Genomic DNA, 24390 nt, shown 5'->3' with positions numbered 1-24390 from the left:
ATGCTAGACTGCGATGTCCCTGACAATACTAATAGTTCTGAGGTGGGAGGGGTCACAAAGGCTGCAGCGGGAGTGGAAATGATATCATGTTTAGCTTGCAGTTAAGATAAGATTTGAACGAAGTCCTCGCTGAAGCTCATTCTTCGCGTCGTTACCATTACTTTTTCCATTATGAGGAATCAAGATGTGGAGATCGCTGTCGAAGAGTGGTCAATAGGGTGATGGGTGACCTTGTTAAAATGCCACACAATGCGATAAAATGCGTCGCAGTACACAGCAAGGATAATAAGGCTTCGTATAACTAACAATGTAGACCGAAAGTTCTAAGAGAAAGGATGCAAATACGCAATACGTTGATGGCAGGTAACCGTCACATCACGAAACTTTACCTTCCCAGCGGAATGAAACTGCTGAAACACGGAAGAAACTGAAGCAGATAATTAATGATATTTGAGGATCATATTCAATAAATAGTAAGTCATTTTAATTCAATAGCAATATAATTACTCACAAGTAACTCACAGATACACTATATGAACAAAAGTATCCGGACACCCCCAAAATCATACGTTTTTCACATTATGAGCACTGTGCTGCCACCTACCGCCAGGTACTCCGTATCAGCGACGTCAGTAGTCACTAGATATCGTGCGAGAGCAGAATGACTGACAGAGACCGCCGACAGTTGAAGTGGGTCGTAATGTGTAATAGGCAGACAACTGTCTAGACCATCACACAGGAATTCCAAACTGCATCAGGATCAGCTGCAAGTATTGTGAGAGTTAGGCGGGGGGTGATAAAACTTGGATGTCATGATCGAGCGGCTGCTCTTACGCCACAGATCACGACGCCTCGCTTGGTGTAAGGATCGTAAACACTGGATGATTGAACAGTGGAAAAACGTTGTGTGGAGTGATGAATCACGGTACACAATGTGGCGATCCAATGGCAGTGTATGGGTACGGCGAATGCCCGGTGAACGTCATCTACCAGCGCCTGTAGTCCCAACAGTCAAATTCGGAGGCAGTGGTGTTATGTTTCGGTCTTGTTTTTCATGGAGGGGGCTTGCGCGCCTTGTTGTTTTGGGTGGCACTATCACAGAACAGGCGTACATTGATGTTTTAAGCGCCTTCTTGCTTCCCAGTGGTGAAGACTAATTCGGGGATGGCGACTTCATCTTTCAGCACTATCGATCAGCTGTTCATAATGCACGGTCTGTGGCGGAGTGGTTACACGACAACAGCATCCCTGTAATGGACTGGCCTGCACAAAGTCCTGACCTGAATCCTATAGAACACCTTTGGAATGTTTTAGGCGGCCGACTTCGTGTCAGGCCTCACCGACCGACATCGATACCTCTCCTCAGTGCAGCACTCCATGTAGATTGGGCTGTCATTCGTAAGAAACCTTCCAGCACCTGATTGAACGTATGCCTGCGAGAGTGGAAGCTGTCATCAGGACTAAGGGTGATCCAACACCATATTGAATTTCAGAATTACCGATGGAGGGTGCCACGAACTTTTTTAGTTATTTTGCCGGTCGTTGTGGCCGAGCGGTTCTAGGGGCTTCAGTCCGGAACCGCTCGACTGCTATGTTCGCAGGTTCGAATCCTGCCTCGGGCATGGATGTGTGTGATGTCCTTAGGTAAGTTAGTTTTAAGTAATTCTACGTTCTAGGGGACTGATGACCTCAGATGTTAAGTGCCATAGTGCTCAGAGCCATTTGAATCATTTGTAAGTCATTTTCAGCCAGATGTCCAGATACTTTTGATCACATAGTGTACAAATACGGCGTTCTTACATGCATCTAGACGGAAGAAAATCTGTGAAGTAAGTAAGGCTCTAAGGAATTGCCTTTGTATTATATAAAAGAATAACGAAATTAATCCATCGATTCTAGCACATCGAGTTGAAGAATACGCATATTGGTCAGCATGGTACTTAATTAAACGAAAAAAGTTTATTATACTCCACAGAGTTGTCAGGCTATTCCGTATTTGGCTTCGTTAGTGGTAGTGGATGCCCCTCCTGACATCATCACTCCCTCTCTCCGGAATATAATTTATGTAGCTCATCCCTCTGCGTGGAGTGTTATAGTGTTATCTCAGGTGCAGGTGTGACAACGTTTTCTAAATGTCTGCGAAACATGTAACTGAGACGGGACGTGGATGCCAGCCCGGTCACCACGTAGACGGATTTGAGGACCGAGCGATGTTGGCGTAAGGAATTAGGTTTCTCGTGTGTGTGTGTGTGTGTGTGTGTGTGTGGCTGGAACTCTTGGATGCTCAGCGGCGAGTTTATCAGCGTCCAGGTATCCAGGTATCCCGTGATTTCCCCAAATCGCTAAGGCAAATGTCTGAATGATTCCTTCGAGAAGGTCACGACCTATTTCTCTTCCGACCCTTCGCTAATCCTATCTTGTGCCTTTAAGGACCTCATTGTCGACAGGACGTTAAAGTCTAATCTTACGTTAAACTCCAATCTTCTTTCAGATGTGGGAAAACCCCCTGAAAACCACATCGTGACGCCGCCGGGTGAATTCAGTCTGGGGTCAGCAGGCCTCCCCGTCTCATCTACACGTACATCATACTCCGCAAGCCACCTATTGGTGTGTGGCGGAGGGTACTTTCGGTACCACTATGCGATCCCTCCAACCCTGTTCCACTCGCTAATAGTGCGTGGGAAGAATGATTGTCCGTAAGCCTTTATATTGGCTTCAATTTCTCGAATTTTCTCCTCGTTGTAAATAAGCGAGATTTATGTGAGGTGAATTAATATGTTTTCTGACTCCTCCTCAAAAGTGCTGTCCCGAAATTTCAGAAGTAAATCTCTCAGTTGTTCGCAACGTCTCTCAACGTCTTTCTCGTAACGACTGCCAGTGGAGTTTGTTTAGCATCTCCGTAACGCTCTCTCGCCAGCTAAACGATCCCGTGACGAAACCTGCCGCTCTTCGTTGGATCTTCTCTATCTCCTCTGTCAGCTCTACCTGATAGGAATCCCAGATAGATGAACAATACTCAGTAATAAGGCGAACAAGCGCCTTATAAGCCACTTATTTCGTGGATGAGCTATATTTCCTTAATATTCTTCCGATGAATCTGCGTCTTGTGTTTGCTTTCCCACTATCTGTTTTATATGGTCATTCCACTTAAGGTCGCTGTGGATAGCTACGCCTAGATATTTTACGGTAGACGCTGTCTCCAGCTGTTTGTCATCAATAGTATAGCTGTACGGTAGTGGATTCTTTCCCTATGTATGCGCAGTATGTTACATTTATTTACGTTCAGGGTCAACTGCCAGAGTCTGCATCATTCATCAATACTCTGCAGGTCGTTTTGCAAATTCTTACCATCTTCTGGCGTTGATACTTTGGTATAAACAACTACATCATCTGCGAATAGCCTTAAAGAGCATCCGTCGCTTTCTACTACATCATTTACATATACTGAGAACAGCAACGGCCCTATCACACTTCCATGTGGTACTCCGAATATTACCCTCAGATCTGTCGATTTATTTCCGTTAAGAGCGACGTGTTGTATCTGCAGGAAAGTCTTGAATTTAATTGCAGGTCTGCTCTGATACTCCGTAAGGTCGAATTATTTTCATTAAACGGCAATGCGGGACGGTGTCAAATGCGTTACTGAAATCAAGGAAGACAGCATCAGCCTGAGCGCCGTTGTCCACTGCACTGTGGATCTCCTGGAGGAACAGAGCGAGCTGAGTTTCGCGGGACCTCTGTTCGCGGAATCCATGTTGATTTTTGTAAAGGAGCTGTTCATTTTCCAAGAACGTCATAATTCCTGAGCATAAAACATGCTCCATAATTCTACAACAGATCGACGTCAACGATATAGGTCAATAATTGTGTGGATGTATCTTACGGCCTTTCTTACAAACGGGAAGCCGGTGCTTTAACGCGCATGCTAATCCAAACTATTAGAAGGAAATGATTGATATTTTGCTTGAGGCAAGCAAAAGACAGGGGAGCACTAAAACTAACGATTCATAAGTGTAATGAGAGTAGCAGGAAAGTTGTTTTAGGTATAGTTATGTACAGTCCAAGACAAAAGAAAAAACGACGCACCACAAAGGAGTTACCTGAATGGTACGGAAATCGTTAGATGTGGTACACATGTAGAGACAATCGAATTATTAGAATTTTAGGAAAAATTGGATATTTATTCGAGAGAAAGAGCTCCACAAATTGAGCATGTCAGTAATACATTGGTCCACTTCGGGGCCTCATACAACCAGTTATTCGGCTTGAGAGTGATTGACAGAGTTTATGGATATCAAGATGCATATTGGGCCAAAATGTGTCCAATTTGCGCGTTAGATCTTCAAACTGGCCAGATAGCTGGAGGGCCTGTCTATAATGCTCCAAACGTTCTGAATTGAGGAGAGAACGGGCGGCCTTTCTGGCGAAGATAGCGTATGGCAAACACGGAGATAAGCAACAGAAACTCTAGCCATGTACGGATGGGCATTATCTTGCTGGAATGTAAGACCAGAATGGCTTGCCATGAAGGGCAACAAAACGGGGCGTAGAAATCGTCGACGTACCGCTGAGCTGTATGGGCGCTGCAGATAACAACCAAAGCGGTCTTGAATTAGTATGAAAAGAAGTGGCACCCCAGACCATCAGTCGTGATTGTCGGGCCAGTTGGCCAGTGCCATTCAGGTTGGTATCCCACCGCTGTACGAGGCGTCTCCAGTAACGTCTTTGGCCTGGAGTGGACTTGTATTCACTGATGGGTGCCGTTTCGGATTGCGGTCTGATAACCAGTGAAGACGTGTCTGGAGCCGCTACGGGCAGCGGTGGGGTACCAGCAGGACTGTCGCCCGCCTTACAGACCGACGATCAGGATTGACTGTGATGCGTTACAGCACAGCTCTACGTCGGCGATATATTCTACGCCCCGTTTTGTCCCCTTAATGGCAAGCCATCCTGGGCTTACATTTCAGCAAGATAATGACTGCCCGCACACTGTACGACTTACCACTGCTTCTCTTCGTGCTTGCCAAACCATACCTTGGCCAGAAAAGTCGTCGGATCTCTCTCCAGATGAGAAAGTTTGCAGTACTGGGGGCAGGGGTCGCCAACCAGTTCGGCAGTTTGTCCATATAATGCGCCAATTGTACAGAATGTACCACGTCGCCAAGACATCCAAGACCTCTGTCAGTCAGGGCCAAGCCAAATAAGTGCTCGCATAAGGTCCAGAAATGGACCAACGCGTTACTGACATGCTCAATATGTAAAACTATTTCTGTTAAATAACTTCCCCACTTTTTTTTAAAATTGTAATCATTTGTTTGTCAGTATGTGTCTATCATATCTACCGATCTCCAACCCATCCGGATTACTCCTTCGTGGTGCGCCCTGATTTTTAGTGTATTATGCACCTTTAGGAGGAATCGAACGTTCAACAAAAGGTAGAACTCTTTAGAGGAAAATAAGAAAAAAAAAACAGATTTTTCAGAGAACAATAACGTCTGACAACGGTAACGACTAAAGTTTTCATTTAGTGAATCAGTAACTTAATTATATTACATCAAATGTTTGATATCAAACAATGATTTTACTTTTTTTCCTTCCTACCATCATAATTTCCTGTTACTGGTACACCACTGAAGTTGTATTTTTTTAAGTCATCAACTTTTCGGCTGGTTTGAAGCTGTCCTCCATCTTCTCCCAGCTTGTGCTGAAGCACAGATGACAAACTTTGCACTGTAAAATATAATTATATTTCTCGTAGTTATATACCCCCTTCATTGGTTCCACAGTGATTGTACTTATGACATTAGTGTAGCAAGTCTAGTTAATAAGTCCTAGAAAAATTTTTCACTATCAATACATTAATTTCATTAACCAACACTAAACACTAACGTTTTTCTATAATTATAACGCAATACGTTGGACTGAATGCTAAACCCGTAGATTAGTCTATTTAGCAAACGCCTTTATCTTATGTCTACCCTGCGTTTTCTGGATTTATAACGCCAACGCTCATGTAAATGTATGGCATTTTGAAATTAAAACTATCGTACGGTTGTCATTCTGCTCACTAGCGGGTACTTTATAGCCACAGGCTAATGTGCAGCACAGCCAAAGCTAATTTATGGCTGTTAGAGACGGTTTTCTGTCACACTTCTGTTATACCATGTTCCGTCAGCTGCAAGCAAAATTCCATATGCACAACTGTTATGGCTTAGCGTAACCATTCATTCCAAGTAAAGCTGTTACTGTATTATTTCTGAAGTCGTCTTGTTTCCGTCTGCTTTGCGGCCTTGTTTATTGTGTGTGCTAATCTTTGCGTCTCTGCATGGCTGCTACAATCACCTCCCGCAACTAGCTGTTTTCGCGCTTAGAAACTGATCCTACCTCTTTTCACAGGAAATCTTTTCAGAGGCTTATCTGCCCACGTAACTTTCAACATCTTCCTACAGCCCTTCATTTAAAATGCTTCCAGCTTCCTAGTAGCACTCCAAAATTTATCTGTCCACGTAACTTTCAACAGCTTCCTACAGCCCTTCATTTAAAATGCTTCCTCTTTTTTGTTCCCCAGTTCCAACAGCGTACATTTCATTCCCATGCACTGCCTTGCCCCACCTGCCCCATTTGTACTGATTCAAAATTTCTTCTCCACACTGTTACGTACATCACATTAATGCGACCACCTGCCAGCAGCCTGAATAACCAACTTCTGCAGTGCTGACGTGCAAGAAGAGGGTCAAAGAGGTTCTGGAAGGCACCGTTAGGGATGTGGAGCATTCCCGACTCCACTTCCATGGTCGGCTGCGCCAGGTTTCTCGGTTGAGGATGTCTGACGCGAACTGTCCGTTTGAGGTGATCCCATAGATTCTAGATTGGTTTCAAAACGGGGAGTTTAGTGACCATTGGAGTACGGTAAACTCATCTTCGTGCTCTTCGAACCACACTCGGACACTGCGAGCTGTGTGACACTTTGCATTGTCCTGCTGGTAGATGCCATCGTGCTAAGGAAAAACAAACTGCATCTAGGGGTGGACATTGTCCCCAAGGATAAATGCGTAATTGTATTGATCCATTGTGCCTTCCAAAATGACGAGATCACACAGGGAATGCCACAGAAGCATTCCGAAGGCCATAACGCTCCGGAGATTGTTGCAAGGTATTTGCTTTGAGACGTTTTACGGTGTGCACCCCAACGGCCATTTGTCTGATGGAGCACAAAACGTGATTCTTCTGAAAGGGCGGCCTGTTGACACAGAGTGCACGTCCAGTTCCACTATTGGCGTTCAAATTTCAGGCTTCATCGCCGATGAACAACAGTCAGCATGAGTGCATGATCCGGGCGCCTGCAGCGGAGGAATATATGCAGCTAGTGTCAGTGAACGGTCGATGAGCAGACACTTCTGTTAGCCCTCCTTTGGTTGATCACGGCGGTCAGTTTGTGGGGCGGGCGGGTTAAATATGATAAAGACGGTGGTGGTTGTTTATTGTTTTTGTTCGCCGTCTTTTTTCACGCGAATCTCGCAATTATTTTTCTATTGAGCCAGAAAGCGATGGGGAACATACTGACCTTAGTTTCCAGTCTGCACGGCCACATTTTGGTCCAGCCCACTGAAATAAATGTTTCTATTCTATTTCTATTTAGCGGGAACAGTACTATGATTACGGGGGTGAGTCAAATGAAAACCTTAAACATTTTTTAAATATTATTTTTTGTGCAGAAGTGGTACAAAGCTGTATCACTTTTCAACATAATCTCCCACACGCTAAATGCAAGTCCTCCTGCGCTTAGTGCATAAACTCCTTTAGAAAAAAAATTCTTTTGGTAGTCCGCGCAACCACTCATCAGAACGGTACTTCTTTCCTCCCATTGCGTATTTGAGTGGTCCAAACAAATGGAAATCACTTGGAGCAAGATCTGGTGAGTATGGTTGCTGAGGAAGAAGCTCAAAATGCAGGTCTGTGATTGTTGCAACTGTTGTACGGGAAGTCTGGGGCCTTGCATTGTCATGTTGCAAAAGGACGCCTGTTGACAGTAATCCGCGTTGCTTTGATATAATTGCAGGTCGCAGATGATTTTTTAGGAGATATGTGTGTGATGCACTGGTGACAGTGGTCCCTCTAGGCATGTAATGCTCCAAAATGACGCCTTTTTCGTCCCAAAAGAGAGTCAGCATACATTCCCTGCTGATGGTTCTGTTCGAAACTTCATTCGTTTTGGTGATGAGGAATGGCGCCATTCCTTGCTCGCTCTCTTCGTTTCTGGTTGGTGGAAGTGAACCCAGGTTTCGTCCCCAGTAACGATTCTTGCAAGGAAGCCTTCACCTTCTCGTTCAAAGCGCCGAAGAAGTTCTTCACAAGCATCAACACGTCGTTGCCTCATTTCAGGAGTCACCTGCCGTGGCACCCATCTTGCAGACACTTTGTGAAACTGGAGCACATCATGCACAATGTAGTGTGCTGACCCATGACTAATCTGTAAACATGCTGCAATGTCATTCAGTGTCACTCGGCAGTTTTCCTTCACTATGGTTCAAATGGCTCTGAGCACTATGGGACTTAACATCTGAGGTCATCAGTCCCCTAGAACTTAGAACTACTTAAACCTAACTAACCTAAGGACATCACACACATCCATACCCGAGGCAGGATTAGAACCTGCGACCGTAGCGGGTGGAGTCACAACTCGTTGTGTCTGACCTGGACGAGGATCATCTTCCACTGAAGTCATACCATTTGCTAACTTCCTACTCCATTGGTAGACTTGCTGCTGTGACAAACATGCATCACCGTACTGAACCTTCATTCGTCGATGAATTTCAATAGGTCTCACACCTTCACTACACAAAAACCGAATAACAGAACGCTGTTCGTCCCTGGTGCAAGTCGCAAGTGTGTCGGCTATTTTTATACTGATACTGCGACGGTATCTACGCATCTGCACTATGCTGCCACCTACAGGCCATTCTGCACGCTGTTTGTAGCACGCTTACCAACATACAGGACAACGGCGCGAAATTTCGATTTGTTATTACAAATTTAAGGTTTTCATTTGACTCACCCTCGTATAAATGAAGGTACAAAGTTCTAGTTCAAACATATATTGAGTGAAGTATCTCACGTAAAACAATTTGAAAGTCACTTTGTTCAGTTGACAGTAAATGTTTCTATCTCAAAGAGCACTATTTTCAGTTCAGAGGCGACGTCTACGGTGCGTTCCTACCAAATAGTCCTTCACTCTGTAATACTGAAATAAATGTACAAAATAAATGCTCGCCACAAAAGGGGCAATAATAGTTACCACTTGCCACGCGGATTTGTATTTATCACGGACGGCACACTAAAAGTTACTTCAGCGTAATCTAAGCTATCCAGGACGGTATACAGTCCTCGTGAGTTCACTATCGGTTATTAAAGAGAATACGCGGTTTGTCACAGTCCGTCTCTGAAGTCATCCGAGGCAGAGCGCGATCCGTAATTTAACAGATGCCGATCTTACAGCGGCTGAATGCGAATTGAATCTTTTTACCTGCCTCTTGCGCTGTATTTATATATGTGCCGCAGCGGACGGCCGAGGGAACATCTGTTTTATTTGCCTTATGCACATGGCAGCAGCCTCTGAACGACCACTTTCTCGGACACATAATCTTTAATAACAAAATTATCAATTAACTTACAATCTTCTTACGAGTAATTTGTACCTGTATTCTGGTATGTTGGTTGAAAGCACAGAAAAATTTCCAGCTCGCTTGAATACAAACTTTGCCTTCTAGAATTTTTAGGGTAGTACTAACGGTGGATCATTACCTCTGAATTATAACTTTAATAGAACTTGTATTGGCTGTTATTAATGCTACAATTGTAAAATTTGTTATAGCTCTATTATTTAGTAGGTTTTATCTTCTGCTGTAACGAAAATTATCTATCGTTAAAATTACAGGTACTTAATCTACTACAAATGGGTGTATTTTAGTTACAAATTTGGTTTTCATTAAAATACTAAAAAACTATAAGAGGTAGCTTAACGTGGTCTTTTAGTTACTATTCTTATGTTGAACTGAAGCATAAAGTAGTTTTGCGTTCTGCTACTACAATGTGCGAAAAAGTGTGTGACTATGTATATATCCCAGTATGTACTACAAAATTAAAGATGTGTATCGTGTATACCAGCTGCACAACAGAAGCAGACATCATACGATGTTAAACTGTAAGTTAGTTTCAGATTATTAACGCTGTTAAACTTATATCTACAACATACCATGTTGTATCACAAAAATGTAATATCAACAGGCAAACAACAAAAAAACCTGATGTAAATCACTAAAAAGCACCTGAAGATGAGCCTCCAGGGCTCGAAATGCATAGTGTGGTAAATAAACTCAACTTGTGACTGAAGGCGGTCTGTTCTTCATTTTACGAAAGTAAAACAGACGAAACACTGAAAAACAATGGATAAATTTAAGCCTTCAATTTTTCATAAAAACGTGGATTCTAGCTGTAATTCTCATTCTTTTGCTTTGAAACTTGCATCTATTTCTGACCTCCATACGCACATTCTGACCAAATTCTAGCTTTCTAGCTTTATTATTTAGCGCCACTTATTTTTTTCTTAAAACTGTATTTTTACGCCGGCCGGGGTGGCCAAGCGGTTAAAGGCGCTACAGTCTGGAACCGCGTGACCGCTACGGTCGCAGGTTCGAATCCTGCCTCGGGCATGGATGTGTGTGATGTCCTTAGGTTAGTTAGGTTTAACTAGTTCTAAGTTCTAGGGGACTGATGACCTTAGAAGTTAAGTCCCATAGTGCTCAGAGCCATTTTTTTTTTTGTATTTTTACGGAAACTATAGTCTTAATTACATTAAGATTTGATATTTAAAACGTTATTACATTAAAAGTTATGTTGAAAAATTTTGAAATGGAAATTTTGAGTTTTAATGTGATACTTAACTATGGTGCAATACTTGTGCGCAACTCGCAGACTCGTTAAGGTGACGTGGCACTAGTAGCAGTGGACTGGGGTGAGTCCAGGCACAATCGCTCGCCTCTGTATCTCTCAAAAGATACAGCACTTGCTTAGTTTCGAGTTGCTCAACAGTTGGTCGCCTATTTGCCCGTACACACGGGCATCGTTCACTCCCGTCATTTACGGCCTTTGGTGCACGAAAATAGCCTCGGTGGGTTTTCGATAACGCCCGTTTGTCACGCACGGTATATTTCAACCGCGGAATAGTTTACAAACTCAGCCGTTTCTGAAATTCTTCTACCTTTAGCCCTAAAGCCAAAGATCATCCCTCATGGGCGTCATATAAATCGATGAGTGTCGCAACGACTTCACTGTTTTTTACGTCAGACGCTTTATATAATCTCCACCGTTAGTTCTACCTCTCAGTCACGGGATCACTGGATCTCGGGTTCGATTCCCGGCCGGGTTGGCGATTTTCTCTGACCAGGGGCTGGGTGGTTGTGTTGTCCTCATCATTTCATCAAAATGGTTCAAATGGCTCTGAGCACTATGGGACTTAACTTCTGAGGTCATCAGTCCCCTAGAATCTAGAACTACTTAAACCTAACTAACCTAAGGACATCACACACATCCATGCCTGAAGCAGGATTCGAACCTGCGACCGTAGCGGTCGCGAGGTTCCAGACTGTAGCGCCTAGAACCGCTCGGCCACCCCGGCCGGCCACCATTTCACCCTCATCATCGCTCAGTAGCTCGGTACGGGCTTTTGTTAAACTTTCGAGAACATACCTTCACCGAAGAGTCCAGCAGTATATTGCTCCCTCCTACGTATATCTCGCGAAGAGACCATGAGGATAAAATCAGAGAGATTAGAGCCCACGCAGAAGCATACAGACAGTCCTTCTTTCCACGAACAATACGAGACTGGAATAGAAGGGAGAACCGATAGAGGTACTCAGGGTACCCTCCGCCACACACCGTCAGGTGGCTTGAGGGGTATGGATATAGATGTAGATGTAGATTTCATTCGTTACACTGGTTAGATTGGACCACGTCAAACGGTGGACTGTATAGAAATTGAGACTGCGCGGGCGCTGATGATCGCACAGTTGAGTGCCCCACAAACCAAATATCATCATCATCATCATCGACTGTTAGTGTTGCCACCTGCCATGTGAGTGAATTTCACGTTGACACTGAACGTAGACGGTGGTCACCTTAATGTGACTGGACCGTATGTGGTTAATGATTTATTGGAGAGCGATTTACGTACCTACCATGAACTGCTTGTGACGCCTTACTTCAAACGTCTATCTTTTGCGATAATATTTCCTAGACAGCAGATGTAGCTCCATTCAAATAAGTCCCTATGATCTTCATCGAAATAAATGAAATTTAAGGAACAAAACTATTTGCGGTTTCCATTATCAGGTCGGTCGCTCACCCCCTGCAGCGCCGCTAGTGTATTTTTTTTTCTGCACGATACTACAAGGCCTTGCTTATCGTGCTGTTGAAACGCCCTACAGAGCCATCTAAAGCGAAGGACGCTTCCCCCAGATTGTGCGGCTAACTTAATTTGAGTGACGCAGGACGCCCACAATCACGTCGTGGTGGGGCGGCTGTTTGCGCGACAAACAAGGCCCTCACACACACACACACACACACACACACACACACACACACACACACACACACACAGGCGCCTGCTCTGAGGGAGGCGGTACCCTTTGTAGAAGAGTCCCCAGGGAGAGATGAGCACGACGCAGCCGCGACGTGGTAACAGGGACTAACGCGCTGCACTGCCGCTGACAGTGCTGCGCCGCCTCGTCTCCAGTTTGCTGGACCACTCCGCACACATCACAAGGGACCGGCACCACTGCGATAACCACGCCCACTCCTGTGTGAGAATCCAATCTGCGCAGAAAGACTATGTAACAGCACAACTCAGTGTCACGCGCTTATTGCGCACGTAACAATACTAACAACAAAATTTTTGAGAGAAATTTCCGCTACTTGACTGTCAGTTACTATTCATTTATTTCGCACAATCATTATTTCGGCGTTACAGTCATTCTCAAGTGCATGTTGAACTGGAAATTAATAAAGTGGACTCATCATACCATACATACAATACACGTGACCTTACTAAGTGGCATGATAGACGTATCAGACATACTGTAAAACTTAAGTAGTGTTTACAAGTACGTAATAATTCCTGTGCTGTTTGTACGCTACATTAATTTTAATTTAAACATGCACTTGAGTATGAGTATAAAGCCGAAATCACGATCTACATTCACATATACATCAGTACTGTGCAATTCACTATTAAGTACCTGGCACAGAGTTCTTCGAATCATCTTCAGACGATTTCTCTACCATTCCAGTCTTTTAACAGCTCGTTGGAAAAATGAAAATTTAAAACATTTTCTACGAGCTCTAATACCTCTCACTCTATTACGATGATCCTTTCTTCCTGTGTGGGTTGGTGAAAACACAATATTGTCACACTCGGAGGAGAAAGTTGGTGGTTGAAATTTCCTGAAAAGATCTTGTCGTAATGGAAAACGCCTTTTTTTTAACGATTGCCAACCCAACTCGCTTCATATTCGTGAAACTCTTCCTCCCCCCCCCCCCCTCCGTATTTCGCGATAATACAAAACGGGCTGCCCTACTTTGAACTTTTTCGATCTTCTCCGTCACTCGTATCAGGTAAGGACCCAACACAGGACAGCAATACCATAGCAGAGAAAGATTAAGCGTTGTGTAAGTGGTCCGCTTAGTAACTTGCATTTTCCACGTGCTCTGCCAATAAAACAAAGCCTTTTGTTTACCTTCCCGACAACACTGTCTATGTGATCGTATCAGTTTAAGTCGTTCATCATTGTAATTCCTAGACGTTTAAATGAACTGACAGTCTTTAATCTTAATGATTTACAGTGTAACCGATATTTGACGGTTTTCTGTTCGTTCTCATGTGCATGACCGCACACTTCTTATTATCTAGGGTCAAATGCCATTTGCGCATCGTACAGATATCTTGCCTAAATCGTTTTAGAACTGATTTTGATCCTCTGAACACTTTACTAGACGATAAACGACAGCATCATCTGTAAACAGTATAAGACGGCTGCTCAGATTCTTCCCTAAGTCGTTTACATAGATTAGGAACAGCAGAAGGCCTATAAAAAATTCCTTGAGGAACGAATCATATCACTTCTGTTTTACTCGATGATTTTCCGTCGATTACTACGTACTGTGACGTTTCTGGCAGGAAATCACGGATCCAATCGCATAACTGAAACGATACTCCATAAGCAAGTAATTTTATTACAAGTCTTGTGATGAACGGTGTGAAAAGCCTTCTGGAAAGCTATAAATTTGGAATTAGTTTGAGATCCCCTGTCAATGGCTCTCATTACTTAGTGCGAATAAGATCTAGTTGCGTTTCACAAGAACCATACTTTCTGAAGCCATGTTGATATATACCAGCAGGCCTTTATCTTCGACGTAATTCATAAAAATAATTGTTTAGACCCCCCCCCCATGAACCATGGACCTTGCCGTTGGTGGGGAGGCTTGCGTGCCTCAGCGATACAGATAGCCGTACCGTAGGTACAACCACAATGGAGGGGTATCTGTTGAGAGGCCATACAAACGTGTGATTCCTGAAGAGGGGCAGCAGCCTTTTCAATAGTTGCAAGGGCAACAGTCTTGATGATTGACTGATCTGGCCTTGTAACAATAACCAAAACGGCCTTGCTGTGCTGGTACTGCGAACGGCTGAAAGCAAGGGGAAACTACGGCCGTAATTTTTCCCGAGGGCATGCAGCTTTACTGTATGATTAAATGATGATGGCGTCCTCTTGGGTAAAATATTCCGGAGGTAAAATAGTCCCCCATTCGGATCTCCGGGCGGGGACTACTCAAGAGGATGTCGTTATCAGGAGAAAGAAAACTGGCGTTCTACGGATCGGAGCGTGGAATGTCAGATCCCTTAATCGGGCAGGTAGGTTAGAAAATTTAAAAAGGGAAATGGATAGGTTAAAGTTAGATATTGTGGGAATTTGTGAAGTTCGGTGGCAGGAGGAACAAGACTTCTGGTCAGGTGACTACAGGGTTATAAACACAAAGTCAAATAGGGGTAATGCAGGAGTAGGTTTAATAATGAATAGGAAAATAGGAATTCGGGTAAGCTACTACAAACAGCATAGTGAACGCATTATTGTGGCCAAGATAGATACGAAGCCCACACCTACTACAGTAGTACAAGTTTATATGCTAACTAGCTCTGCAGATGATGAAGAAATTGAAGAAATGTATGATGAAATAAAAGAAATTATTCAGGTAGTGAAGGGAGATGAAAATTTAATAGTCATGAGTGACTGGAATTCGAGTGTAGGAAAAGGGAGAAAAGGAAACGTAGTAGGTGAATATGGATTGGGACTAAGAAATGAAAGAGGAAGCCGCCTGATAGAATTTTGCACAGAGCACAACTTAATCATAGCCAACACTTGGTTTAAGAATCATGATAGAAGGTTGTATACATGGAAGAACCCTGGAGATACTAAAAGGTATCAGATAGATTATATAATGGTAAGACAGAGATTTAGGAACCAGGTTTTAAATTGTAAGACATTTCCAGGTGCAGATGTGGACTCTGACCACAATCTATTGGTTATGACCTGTAGATTAAAACTGAAGAAACTGCAAAAAGGTGGGAATTTAAGGAGATGGGACCTGGATAAACTGAAAGAACCAGGGGTTGTACAGAGTTTCAGGGAGAGCATAAGGGAACAATTGAAAGGAATGGGGGAAAGAAATACAGTAGAAGAAGAATGGGTAGCTCTGAGAGATGAAGTAGTGAAGGCAGCAGACGATCAAGTAGGTAAAAAGAAGAGGATTAGTAGAAATCCTTGGGTAACAGAAGAAATATTGAATTTAATTGATGAAAGGAGAAAATATAAAAATGCAGTAAATGAAGCAGGCAAAAAGGAATACAAACGTCTCAAAAATGAGATCGACAGGAAGTGCAAAATGGCTAAGCAGGGATGGATAGAGGACAAATGTAAGGATGTAGAGGCTTCTCTCACTAGGGGTAAGATAGATACTGCCTACAGGAAAATTAAAGAGACCTTTGGAGATAAGAGAACCACATGTATGAACATCAAGAGCTCAGATGGAAACCCAGCTCTAAGCAAAGAAGGGAAAGCAGAAAGGTGGAAGGAGTATATAGAGGGTCTATACAAGGGCGATGTACTTGAGGACAATATTATGGAAATGGAAGAGGATGTAGATGAAGATGAAATGGGAGATACGATACTGCGTGAAGAGTTTGACAGAGCACTGAAGGACCTGAGTCGAAACAAGGCCCGCGGAGTAGACAACATTCCATTGGAACTACTGACGGCCTTGGGAGAGCCAGTCCTGACAAAAATCTACTATCTGGTGAGCAAGATGTATGAAACAGGCGAAATACCCTCAGACTTCAAGAAGAATATAATGATTCCAATCCCAAAGAAAGCAGGTGTTGACAGATGTGAAAATTACCGAACAATCAGTGTAATAAGCCACAGCTGAAAAGTACTAACACGAATTCTTTACAGACGAATGGAAAAACTAGTAGAAGCTGACCTCGGGGAAGATCAGTTTGGATTCCGTAGAAATACTGGAACACGTGAGGCAATACTGACCTTACGACTTATCTTAGAAGAAAGATTAAGGAAAGGCAAACCTACGTTTCTAGCATTTGTAGACTTAGAGAAAGCTTTTGACAATGTTGACTGGAATACTCTCTTTCAAATTCTAAAGGTGGCAGGGGTAAAATACAGGGAACGAAAGGCTATTTACAACTTGTACAGAAACCAGATGGCAGTTATAAGAGTTGAGGGACATGAAAGGGAAGCAGTGGTTGGGAAGGGAGTAAGACAGGGTTGTAGCCTCTCCCCGATGTTATTCAATCTCTATATTGAGCAAGCAGTAAAGGAAACAAAAGAAAAATTTGGAGTAGGTATTAAAATCCATGGAGAAGAAATAAAAACTTTGAGGTTCGCCGATGACATTGTAATTCTGTCAGAGACAGCAAAGGACTTGGAAGAGCAGTTGAACGGAATGGATGGTGTCTTGAAGGGAGGATATAAGATGAACATCAACAAAAGCAAAACGAGGATAATGGAATGTAGTCGAGTTAAGTCGGGTGATGCTGAGGGTATTAGATTAGGAAATGAGACACTTAAAGTAGTAAAGGAGTTTTGCTATTTGGGGAGCAAAATAACTGATGATGGACGAAGTAGAGAGGATATAAAATGTAGACTGGCAATGGCAAGGAAAGCGTTTCTGAAGAAGAGAAATTTGTTAACATCGAGTATAGATTTAAGTGTCAGGAAGTTATTTCTGAAAGTATTTGTATGGAGTGTAGCCATGTATGGAAGTGAAACATGGACGGTAAATAGTTTGGACAAGAAGAGAATAGAAGCTTTTGAAATGTGGTGCTACAGAAGAATGCTGAAGATTAGATGGGTAGATCACATAACTAATGAGGAAGTGTTGAATAGGATTGGGGAGAAGAGAAGTTTGTGGCACAACTTGACCAGAAGAAGGGATCGGTTGGTAGGACATGTTCTGAGGCATCAAGGGATCACCAATTTAGTATTTGAGGGCAGCGTGGAGGGTAAAAATCATAGGGGGAGACCAAGAGATGAATACACTAAGCAGATTCAGAAGGATGTAGGTTGCAGTAGGTACTGGGAGATGAAGAAGCTTGCACAGGATAGAGTAGCATGGAGAGCTGCATCAAACCAGACTCAGGACTGAAGACCACAACAACAACAACAACAACAATTGTTTAGAATAAATGAATGTCTCGTAATTAACAATCAAATGGCGTAATTTTCTTAAAAAAGTTCTTCGTGAGTGTGGTCCCCCACAATGGGTAATGATTTGTGATTTCATGTGAATGGATTATATTTGGTTTATTTTGGAAAGCGATTTTGACGAAAATACGCTGACGGAAAGGGAAACGGAAAGTGTTACAACATGAGGCATTGGTGTGATATTTAGTAAGCATTTTGAAATTGTTCAGCACACATCGGCTATTGAATTTTAAACTTCCATTCAATTCGGAACTTATGTCCATCACCAACATCATTATGAGGTGTGACCGCCACGGGCCAGAATAAGTTGTATGTGTTGTGGCATGGAAACAGACTGTCTCCGTATGTCACAAGTGACACTAGAGATTGGTATGAAAGTATAAGCCTTCCCATGGCATCCCAGATATGTTCTATAAGTACAAGAGACCGGGCAGGCCAGTCAAAGATTCTCAAGGGGTGTCTAGTGTGAACTGCACTTGGATGCAGCGGTATATTGTTGGAATATACTTTTACGAATTTAACGAGTTCACTACGGAACATTTGTTATTATTTTATAATTAACACTATAATTGTAACTCTTTTTAAATGGAATGGTTCCGTTTCCTGTTATTTACTGTCACTTAAATGAATGTTAAACCAAGGTGACTAATATTTACATATCATAAACTGTATTAAATGCCGTTGATCGCCGCTGGGGGTGTTGCCGTCTATTCACGTGATCTCAGCACGCTATTTAAGCCCATATGAAGGGTTAGTCCTGCGCAGATATTAAAATAACAATAAAGGGAAAAAAAGTTAGTCTTGCACAGTTTCCTGCCGTTATGTAGACAGGAGTGACACCACCAGCAGTCGACCAATGAGTAACGTATTTTAAATTTACGTAATTTCTGACGGATATCTATAATTTCACAGTGTAAACGCCAAGAAGATGACTCCCTACGTCGGGTTGAAACCGGTTGGCGGTATAATAATAATAATAATAATAATAATAATAAAGGGAAAAGAATAGGCCTGCGGTATGTTCTGCCAGTCGTAAAAGGCGACGAAAAGAACAAACCACTAATAGGGCCAACCCCCCCCCCCCTTTTAGTGTGATTAGTTGGTTCAGGACAGAAATAAAAAAGCCTCGGACAAGCGCCGTCATGGTCGGGGACGACGCTTGAACCCTATGCCCGCCCACAATGGTAACGACACTGCTAGCCAACTGGAAAATGATTTAAATCCAAATAGAGGTGTTTTGCAGGATATGCTTCCTGCAACCACCCTAGAAGGAAAACAAAGACAGAGGATGAGATGGTCAGATGAAGTTAATCGACACCTCATGTTCTGTTATTACCAAGCAACAAACCTAGGAACCAACACAACTGGATACAGATCACAAGTATACACAACATTTATTACCAGATACGCAGAATTAAAATTTTTAACAGAACAACGACTAGCTGATCAGATCCGTGTAATAATCAAAAATAACAGGATACCCCAGTCAGAATTAGAAAACATCGAACAACAAGTACAACAAATACTGGAACAAAATAATGTGCAATCAGAAGAAGAAGAAAATACAGTAATGGACTCAAACATCCCAGAGCAAACAAACAAAGAACAACACGCATCAATTAAACAATCAGAGGAAAACGATATCTTAAGACAGCCACCAGAACAAGCACAAATAGAACACGAAGTGACACACATGTTAGATATAGAAGAAAAATTTCAGCTGACATATATAGAATACAAAGACACAAATACAGACATTAGACCATTCTTGCAAAGACCGCCAAATAACCCACAAGTCGAAACATCAATAAAAATTATCAACACAATCATACACAACAAAATAAATGAAAACAACTATGGAAGAGTTACAACTACTGGTTTATATAGGAGCACTCACTACACTAAATATACACACTAGGTAGAGACCAGAACCAACCAACACACAGAAGAAACCCACAAAACCAGCATGGCAACACAGGCTACAGATCAGAATAGAAAAACTGAGAAAGGACATCGGACAGCTAACACAATTTATAAGAAATGAAATGTCAGAAAAAAAACGAAAAAGGTTAGTAAAATCTCTCAACAAGAAGCGATAGAGCAATTAGATGAAAAGAAACAGAAATTACAAGCATTGGCCAAACGACTTAGAAGATACAAAAAAAGTGAAAATAGAAGGAAACAAAACCAAACATTCAACACAAACCAAAAGAAATTTTACCAGACAATAGATAACACACACATTAAAATAGACAATCCACCAAACATAACAGACATGGAACACTTCTGGAGCAACATATGGTCAAACCGGTACAACATAACAGGCATGCACGGTGGATACAAGCAGAAACAGACACATACAAGATGATACCACAAATGCCTGAAGTGATAATTTTGCAACATGAAGTCACCCAAGCAATTAATTCTACTCACGATTGGAAAGCCCCTGGAAAAGATAAAATAGCAAATTTCGGGCTAAAGAAGTTCACCTCAACACATTCACATCCAACTAAATTATTTAACAGTTACATTGCAGACTAATACACATTCCCTGATACACTTACACATGGAATAACTTATCTGAAACCTAAAGATCAAGCAGACACAGCAAACCCAGCAAAATATCGCACCATAACATGCCTACCAACAATATACAAAATATTAACTTCAGTCATTACACAGAAATTAATGACACATACAACACATAAAAAAATTATAAATGAAGAACAAAAAGGCTGCTGCAAAGGAGCACGAGGATGTAAAGAGCAACTGATAATAGATGCAGAGGTGACATATCAAGCTAAAACTAAACAAAGGTCACTACACTATGCATACATTGATTACCAAAAAGCTTTTGATAGTGTACCCCACTCATGGTTAGTACAAATATTGGAAATATACAAAATGGATCCTAAATTGATACAGTTCCTAAACATAGTAATGAAAAATTGGAAAACCACACTTAATATCCAAACAAATTCAAATAGTATCACATCACAACCAATACAGATTAAGCGTAGAATATACCAAGGAGACTCATTAAGTCCTTTCTGGTTCTGCCTTGCTCTGAACCCACTATCCAACATGCTAAATAATACAAATTATGGATACAATATTACTGGAACATACCCACACAAAATCACACATTTGCTATACATGGATGATCTAAAACTACTGGCAGCAACAAATCAACAACTCAACCAATTACTAAAGATAACAGAAGTATTCAGCAATGATATAAATATGGCTTTTGGAACAGACAAATGTAAGAAAAATAGCATAGTCAAGGGAAAACACACTAAACAAGAAGATTACATACTGGATAACCACAGCGACTGCATAGAAGTGATGGAAAAAACAGATGCCTATAAATATCTAGGATACAGACAAAAAATAGGAATAGATAGTACAAATATTAAAGAAGAACTAAAAGAAAAATATAGACAAAGACTAACAAAAATACTGAAAACAGAATTGACAGCAAGAAACAAGACAAAAGCTATAAATACTAATGCTATACCAATATTGACCTACTCATTTGGAGTAGTGAAATGGAGTAACACAGACCTAGAAGTGCTCAATACACTTACACGATCACAAGGCCACAAATATAGAATACATCACATACATTCAGCAACAGAAAGATTCACATTAAGCAGAAAGGAAGGAGGAAGGGGATTTATCGACATAAAAAACCTACGTTATGGACAGGTAGACAGTTTAAGAAAATTCTTTCTAGAACGAGCAGAAACTAGCAAAATACACAAAGCAATCACTCATATAAATACTTCGGCTACACCACTGCAACTTCATAACCACTTCTACAACCCTTTAGATCACATAACATCAACAGACACGAAGAAAATAAATTGGAAAAAGAAAACATTACATGGCAAGCACCCGTATCATCTAACACAGCCACACATCGATCAAGACGCATCCAACACATGGCTAAGAAAAGGCAATATATACAGTGAGATGGAAGGATTCATGATTGCAATACAGGATTAAACAATAAACACCAGATATTACAGCAAGCATATTGTTAAAGAGCCCAATACCACAACAGACAAATGCAGACTTTGCAAACAACAAATAGAAACAGTAGATCACATCACAAGCGGATGTGTACAATACTAGCAAATACAGAATACCCCAGAAGACATGACAATGTAGCAAAAATAATACATCAACAGCTTGCCTTACAACATAAACTTATAAAACAACACGTTCCCACATACAAGTATGCACCACAAAGTCTACTGGAGAATGATGAATTCAAATTATACTGGAACAGAACCATTATAACAGATAAAACAACACCACATAACAAACCTGACATCATACTCACCAATAAAAAGAAGAAATTAACACAACTAATCGAAATATACATACCCAATACAACAAATACACAGAAGAAAACAGGAGAAAAAATTGAAAAATACATCCAACTGGCAGAGGAAGTCAAGGCCATGTGGCATCAGGATAAAGTTGACATTATACCAATTATACTATCAACTACAGGAGTCATACCGCACAATATCCACCAGTACATCAATGCAATACAGCTACATCCAAACTTATATATACAACTACAGAAATCTGTAATTATTGATACATGTTCAATTACCCGAAAGTTCCGAAATGCAATATAACACATACCATACAGTTAAAAGGAAGTGACGCTTGATCAAGGTCCGCGTCACTTTCCATTTTTTTAACCAGACATAACGTCTGAGAAAAGGATGATGATGATAATAATAATAATAAATGCGATTAAGACTGTTTTTGAATAATTGATTCTCGTATTACAGTTCTTGTGGAAGAACCCATATCTACTGTTGTCACTGTACAGTCATATTGAGTCCATATCGTCACAACTCGTTCTGCACGACAGCAAACTGCTTGCTATCACCCACACCCTCATGGCAGGTATTCGACCTGTCTCAAACTCCGAAATGGCGGTAATATACAAATACTAATGGCTTTCTGTGTTACGATCTCCGCCTAGGAAACACCGGTAAAGTTAGGAATATCATACTCCACCTGTCTGAAGTTTCTTCCTGTACTAAAATTTTAGTCAGTATTAGCTTCTTAAATAAAACGGCCTTTTTCTGCTGCCACGTAATTTATTTTTCCCAGACGCGTTTCGCCTTTTTCTTGTTCCAAGGCATCATCAGTGGGATGGTTTGCTGTGATCTGCGTTTCCTCACATCTGGTCTGGAAGTCGCACTAACACTTTATTACACACATATAAGCGCAGTTTTGAGTTCCGACCTTTTTAACACTGTTCACCATCTTTCTCGTTCTTTTCTGTGGTGTACTATAGTTCTTTAGCTATTCGATGTAACATTTCTTCAGACACTGTGCTTTTAACAACGTAAATACTGCAACTTTCACGTGTTATGTGAGGAGGAAACACGTAATGAAGTTAAAATATTTGCGTTGTTAAAAGCACAGTGTCCGAAGAAATGTTATATCGAATGGCAAAAGAGCAACAGGACACCACAGAAAAGAACGAGAAAGATGGTGAACAGTGTTAGAACGGTCGGAACTCAAAACTGCGCTTATATGTCGGTAATAAAGTGTTAGTGCGACCTCCAAACCAGGTGAGACGAAACGCAGGTCACAGCAAACCGTCCCACTGACGACGCCTTAGGAAGGAAAAAAAAATGGCAAACGCGTCTGGGAAAAATAAATTAAATGGCAGCAGGAGAAGGCGGTTTTATTTACAAAACAAGTTGAAAATGTTCAAATGTGTGTGAAATCTTATTGGACTTAAATGCTGAGGTCATCAGTCCCTAAGCTTACACACTACTTAACCTAAATTATCCTAAGGACAAACACACACACACACACACACACACACACACACACACACACACACACACACACACACACACACACACACATGCCCGAGGGAGGAATCGAACCTACGCCGGGAGTAGCCGCACAGTCCATGACTGTAGCGCCCTAGACCGCTCGGCTAATACCGCGTGGCCTTACAAAACAACTACTTATATGCTTGCTGCGGAGGATGGCCACGCAAACAAACTTGTTTAATCAATATATCTCACAGGAATGGAAATACTGGAGTACAAGTAATGATTATTAATAGCAGGCGCAACAGTGACGTAGTTAAATAATGAATTCTTTATCAATTCAAAAAGGTCTAGAAGTATTTGAAATTTGGATGTGAAGGAGAATGCAGAGGAGAAGCTGGATGGAAAGAGTGAGTAAAGAAAGTGTGGCTAGTAAGAGGAGAAGAATGCTGCTGGTTACAAGTGAAAGGAAGTACATTGGATGGGGCATTCGTTAAGATGGGCGTGCTTACTAATAGTCTATTTGGAAGGACTAATTTCTGGGAGGAATCTGAGAGGAAGGAGGAGATGTAACAGACGACATAAAGGAAAGAGAAATTTACGCTGACCTGAAGAGGTTGGCAGAAGACAGGAAACCATGTAGAATTGCCAAGTGAAACTCTGCGTTTGGGGTGGACTTTAATGATGATGATGATAAACCAACTCACATGTGCCTCATAGAATTAGTAGCATTTCAGTGA

This window comes from Schistocerca serialis, chromosome 2 (genome assembly GCF_023864345.2).
Source record: "Schistocerca serialis cubense isolate TAMUIC-IGC-003099 chromosome 2, iqSchSeri2.2, whole genome shotgun sequence".
Lineage (NCBI taxonomy): Eukaryota > Metazoa > Arthropoda > Insecta > Orthoptera > Acrididae > Schistocerca > Schistocerca serialis.
The sequence above is the reverse complement of the archived record's forward strand: the minus strand, read 5'-3'. Positions refer to the sequence as shown.